The sequence below is a fragment of the Schistocerca serialis genome, chromosome 1 (genome assembly GCF_023864345.2).
Source record: "Schistocerca serialis cubense isolate TAMUIC-IGC-003099 chromosome 1, iqSchSeri2.2, whole genome shotgun sequence".
NCBI classification, from domain to species: Eukaryota; Metazoa; Arthropoda; class Insecta; order Orthoptera; family Acrididae; genus Schistocerca; species Schistocerca serialis.
Window position 1 is genome coordinate 358,781,158 of NC_064638.1, and position 6,000 is coordinate 358,787,157.

Genomic DNA, 6,000 nt, shown 5'->3' on the forward strand with positions numbered 1-6,000 from the left:
CCATCTCTTTTAATGAGTTGATCATTGGCATCGATGGCATTCACATTAATAGCTCTCAAGTCCATGGCTACAGTACTATAGTGGATGTGCCCTAGATGCTCCTGCACAGTCCATAAACTAGCCGAACATGTACTCATCTGATGAACTTCATGCTGTTCGCAGCCTACCATCTACTGATGGAGATACTGACTGTCTTCCAATAACACCACATTGCAGAGTGCTGCCAACACCAGAGTTCAATGCGGAAGCTAGCAACAGGGCTTCCTGGGGTTCACATTCCTGTTGAACACTCATGCACCAACGGGTGCTGAAACCTACTAGCGTAGGAAGAATGTCAACTGACCACACGACTACCGACACCAGATACATCGCGAATGGGTTAGAATTCCGATTGGGACCGAGTACATTTGGCACCCGGCGCGAGAACCACTTCGCGCTGGGCAACCACTGTCTAGCTAGCCGGCAGTTGCCGCTCCGTCAGGGTCGCTGACATCGCCTCTGGGTGTGCAAACGCTGAGCTGACTCGACAGACGTCAGCAAGAATCCAACACGCACATGAATTAGCAATAGCCCAGGCTGCTGCAGAAAGACGACGACTTGTGAACATTGTGAATAAGTAACTGAATTCTAATAATATTTTACTGGCGTCGTTGACGCTTAACAGGTTCCCAACAGCTGTCCTGACTTCACGCAGAGCGCTCCGCTCACCATTTGGTCGGATGAGTCTTGTTTCACACTGTTTACATCTTCTGGCCGAGTTTACGTCCAAAAGTGAGGTATGATGGTGGTGGTGGGGGGGTCACTGATTATTTGGGCAGCCATAACATGGTTACACTGCAATGTCGTATTGCTGCCAAGGAATATGTGGCCGCGTCGGCTGATCCGGTCCATCCCTTGGTACAACGGTTTCTTCCCAATTGTGATACTATGTCCCAAGGCAATAGGGCCCCTGTCCAAACAGCTCTCATTGATCAGGAGTGTTTTTGTGAAAAAGAGGATGATTTATCGCATCACCCCTGTCCACCACAGTCACCAGATCTCAATATTACTGAGCCTTTGTGGAATGCTTTGCAGATCATGGAGTGTGTTCGCTATCCACCTCAATCATTCTTACTTGAACTAGCCATTATTTTGCAAGAAGAATGGTGTAAGATTCCCTCAAAGGACGTACACGACGTGCATTTATCAGTTCTGAGAAGAGCAGAAACTGTTCTGAATGACAACGGATTTCCTACACCATATTATGTACGGTAATGTATTTTCGATGTTTCCATATTTTCGTCCAGCCCCTGTATTTGGAGTGACCGGTGTCAGCTGCTTCTTACAATCGTTCCTGTTACAGCCCTGAATGTTGACCATTCCTCGCGGGAAACCCTGTATATGTACAGCGCTCTATATGCTATCTTACATATTACATTTACAAACAATAACGAAGGCACGAAGGCTTGTGTGTCTCAGCGATACAGATAGCCGTACCGTAGATGCAACTACAACGGAGGGGTATCTGTTGAGAGACCAGACAAACGTGTGGTTCCTGAAGAGGGGCAGCAGCCTTTTCAGTAGTTGCAGGGGCAACAGTCTGGATGATTGCTGATCTGGCCTTGTAACACTAACCAAAACGGCCTTGCTGTGCTGGTACTGTGAACGGCTGAAAGAAAGGGGAAACTACAGCCATAATTTTTCCCGACGGCATGCAGCTTTACTGTATGGTTAAATGATGATGGCGTCCACTTGGGTGAAATATTCCGGAGGTAAAATAGTCCCCCATTCGGATCTCCGGGCAGGGACTGCTCAAGAGGACATCGTTATCAGGAGAAAGAAAACTGCCGTTCTACGGAACGGAGCGTGGAATGCCAGATCCATTAATCGGACAGATAGGTTAGAAAATTTAAAAAGGAGGATGGGTAGGTTAAAGTTAGATATGGTGGTAATTAATGAAGATCGGTGACAGGACGAACAAGACTTTTGGTCAGGTGAATACAGGGTTATAAATACAAAATCAAATAGGGGTAATGCAGGAGTAAGTTCAATAATGAATAAAAAAAACAGGAGTGCGGGTAAGCTACTTCAAATAGCATAGTGAACGCATTATTGTGGCCAAGATAGACACGAAGTCCATGCCTACTACAGTAGTACATGTTTATATGCCAACTAGCTCTGCAGCTGACGAAGAAATTCATGAAGTGTATGATGAGATAAAAGAAATTATTCAGATAGCGAAAGGAGACGAAAATTTAGTAGTCATGGGTGACTGGAATTCGATAGTAGGAAAAGGGAGAGAAGGAAGCGTAGTAGGTGAATATGGAGTGTGAATAAGAAATGAGAGAGGAAGCCGCCTAGTGGAATTTTGCACAGAGCGTAACTTAATCATAGCTAACACTTGGTTCAAGAATCATGAAAGAAGGTTGTATACATGGAGGAAGCCTGGAGATACTAGAAGGTATCAGATAGATTATATAATAGTAAGACAGAGATTTAGGAACCAAGTTTTAAATTGTAAGACATTTCCAGGGACAGATGTGGACTCTGACCACAATCTATTCGTTATGAACTGTAGATTAAAACTGAAGAAACTAGAAGAAGGTGGGAATTTAAGGAGATGGGGCCTGGATAAACTGACTAAACCAGAGATTCTACAGAGTTTTAGGGAGAGCATAAAGGAACAAGTGACAGGAATGGGGGAAAGAAATACAGTAAAGAAGAATGGGTAGCTTTGAGGGATGAAGTAGTGAAGGCAGCAGAGGATCAAGTAGGTAAAAAGATGAGGGCTAGTAGAAATCCTTGGGTATAAGAAGAAATATTGAATTTAATTGATGAATGGAGAAAATATAAAAATGCAGTAAATGAAGTAGAAAAAGAGGAATACAAACGTCTCAAAAATGAGACTGACAGGAAGTGCAAAATGGCTAAGCAGGAATGGTTAGATGGTTCAAATGGCTCTGAGCACTATGGGACTTAACATCTGTGGTCATCAGTCCCCTAGAACTTAGAACTACTTAAACATAACTAACCTAAGGACATCACACACATCCATGCCCGAGGCAGGATTCGAACCTGCGACCGTAGCAGTCGCGCGGTTCCGGACTGAGCGCCTAGAACCGCTAGACCACCGCGGCCGGCAGGGATGGTTAGAGGACAAATTATCTCACTAGGGGTAAAATAGATACTCCCTACAGGAGAATTAGAGAGACCGTTGGAGAAAAGAGAACCACTTGTATGAATATCAAGAGCTCAGATGGAAACCCAGTTCTAAGAAAAGAAGGGAAAGCAGAAAGGTGGAAGGAGTATATAGAGGGTCTATACAAGGGCGATGTACTTGAGGACAATATTATGGAAATGGAAGAGGATGTAGATGAAGATGAAATGGGAGATTTGATACTGCGTGAAGAGTTTGACAGAGCACTGAAAAACCTGAGTCGAAACAAGGCCCCGGGAGTAGACAGCATTCCATTAGAACTACTGACAGCCTTGGGAGGGCCAGTCCTGACAAAACTCTACCATGTCGTGAGCAAGATGTATGAGACAGGCGAAATATCCTCAGCCTGCAAGAAGAATATAATAATTCCAACCCCAAAGAAAGCAGGTGTTGACCGATTTGAAAATTACCGAACTATCAGTTTAATAAGTCACGGCTGCAAAGTACTAACACGAAATCTTAACAGACTGTAGAAATGTTGGAACACTTGAGGCAATACTGTCCCTACGACTTATCTTAGAAAATAGATTAAGGAAAGGCAAACCTACCTTTCTAGCATTTGTAGACTTAGAGAAAGCTTTTGACAATGTTGACTAGAATACTCTCTTTCAAATTCTGAAGGGGGCAGGGGTAAAATACAGAGAGCAAAAGGCTATTTACAATTTGCACAAAAAACCAGATGGCAGTTATAAAAGTCGAGGGGCATGAAAGGAAAGCAGTGGTTGGGAAGGGAGTGAGGCAGGGTTGTAGCCTCTCCCCGATGTTATTCAACTGTATATTGAGCAAGCAGTAAAGGAAACAAAAGGAAAATTCGGAGTAGGTATTAAAATCCATGGAGAATAAATAAAAACCTTGAGGTTCGCCGATGACATTGTAATTCTGTCAGAGACAGCAAAGGACTTGGAAGAGCAGTTGAACGGAATGGACAGTGTCTTGAAAGGAGGATATAAGATGAACATCAACAAAAGCAAAACGAGGATAATGGAATGTAGTCGAATTAAGTCGGGTGATGCTGCGGGAATTAGATTAGGAAATGAGACACTTAAAGTAGTAAAGGAGTTTTGCTATTTGGGGAGCAAAATAACTGATGATGGTCGAAGTAGAGAGAATATAAAATGTAGACTGGCAATGGCAAGGAAAGCGTTTCTGAAGAAGAGAAATTTGTTAACATCGAGTATAGTGTCAGGAAGTCGTTTCTGAAAGTATTTGTATGGAAGTGAAACATGAACGATAAATAGTTTGGACAAGAAGAGAATCGAAGCTTTCGAAATGTGGTGCCGTAGAAGAATTGTGAATATTAGTTCGGTAGATCACATAACTAATGAGGAGGTATTGAATAGAATTGGGGAGAAGAGGAGTTTGTGGCACAACTTGACTAGAAGAAGGGATCGGTTGGTAGGACATGTTCCGAGGCATCAAGGGATCATCAATTTAGTATTGGAGGGCAGCATGGAGGGTAAAAATCGTAGAGGGAGGCCAAGAGATGAATACGCTAAGCAGATTCAGAAGGCTGTAGGTTGCAGTAGGTACTGGGAGATGAAGAAGCTTGCACAGGATAGAGTAGCATGGAGAGCTGCATCAAACCAGTCTTAGGACTGAAGACCTCAACAACAACACAACGAAAATATGACAGAAGAATGGAAATAACTGTTAAATATAACACCTGAAAGAACTACGTAGTAAGTTTTGAACTATATTCGGGCTGCATTGCAAGATAGCGGAATGGTAATGTCCTGTACAGATTTTCCCATGAAGAATGACCTGTAATTAGGGTCGTGACAGGAACGATCATTCGAAGCAAAGAAGGCTAGTAAACATGGACTTTGAAGTGCATACCTTAAGAGTTACGACCACTTCTTCCTCTTCGAAGAGTGAATCAAATCTCTTCTACAGCAAGCTCTTTGCTTTCCGTATTTTAGGTGAATGTAGTATGGACCAAATCAAGAAAAAAATGTCCACTAAACATGGGCTCCAAGTACATGACTTAAGAGCAATGAGCACTTTTTCAGCAAAAGAGATCTTTTCACAGCACAGAAGGTAAAGAAATGCTCTCTCAGCTCTTAAGGCATGCATTTTGGAGCCCACGTTTACTAGACTTTTTTCCTTCTTAGATCGTTCCTGTCACAGCCGGTAAAACTTGTATATTTACATGTCAATGTTTGCTATCTCATTTTAAGAAATTCTACTAAAAGTGGCAGACTTCTCATAGATGTTAGTGTTACAAAAAGCATTTTTTTCCATTGCAGTTAATTTATAAACCAAAACCTTCATATAAGTGATACACTTAGAATGATGAACTGAGATCTGTTCTCCAACAGCTAATCGCAATACAGGTTACGAATGCTGTCAAAATCAAGTGATACTGAAAAATAATTTTAACTGCGATAACTGTCACCACAGAGTAACAGGTTAGTTCGTCTCTTCTGAGAGTTTGAAGCATTTTTCGCTGCACTCGGCCAGACAGGCACCATCTCTTGATAGTCGACATCGGTGCTTTGGCGATACTGTAGCGAGACCACACACTTAACAAATACACTGAAGCGCCAAAGAACTGGTATAGGTATGCGTATTCAAATACATAGATACGAAGACAGGCAGAATACGGTGCTACGGCCGGCAACGCCTATATAAGTGTCTGGCGCAGTGGTTAAATCTATTACTGCTGCTGCAATGGCAGGTAATCAAGATTTAAGCGAGTCTGAACGTGGTGTTACAGTCAGCGCCCGAGCGATGGGACACAGCATCTCTGAGGAAGCGATGAAGTGAGGATTTTCCCGTACGACCATTTCACGAGTGTAACGTGA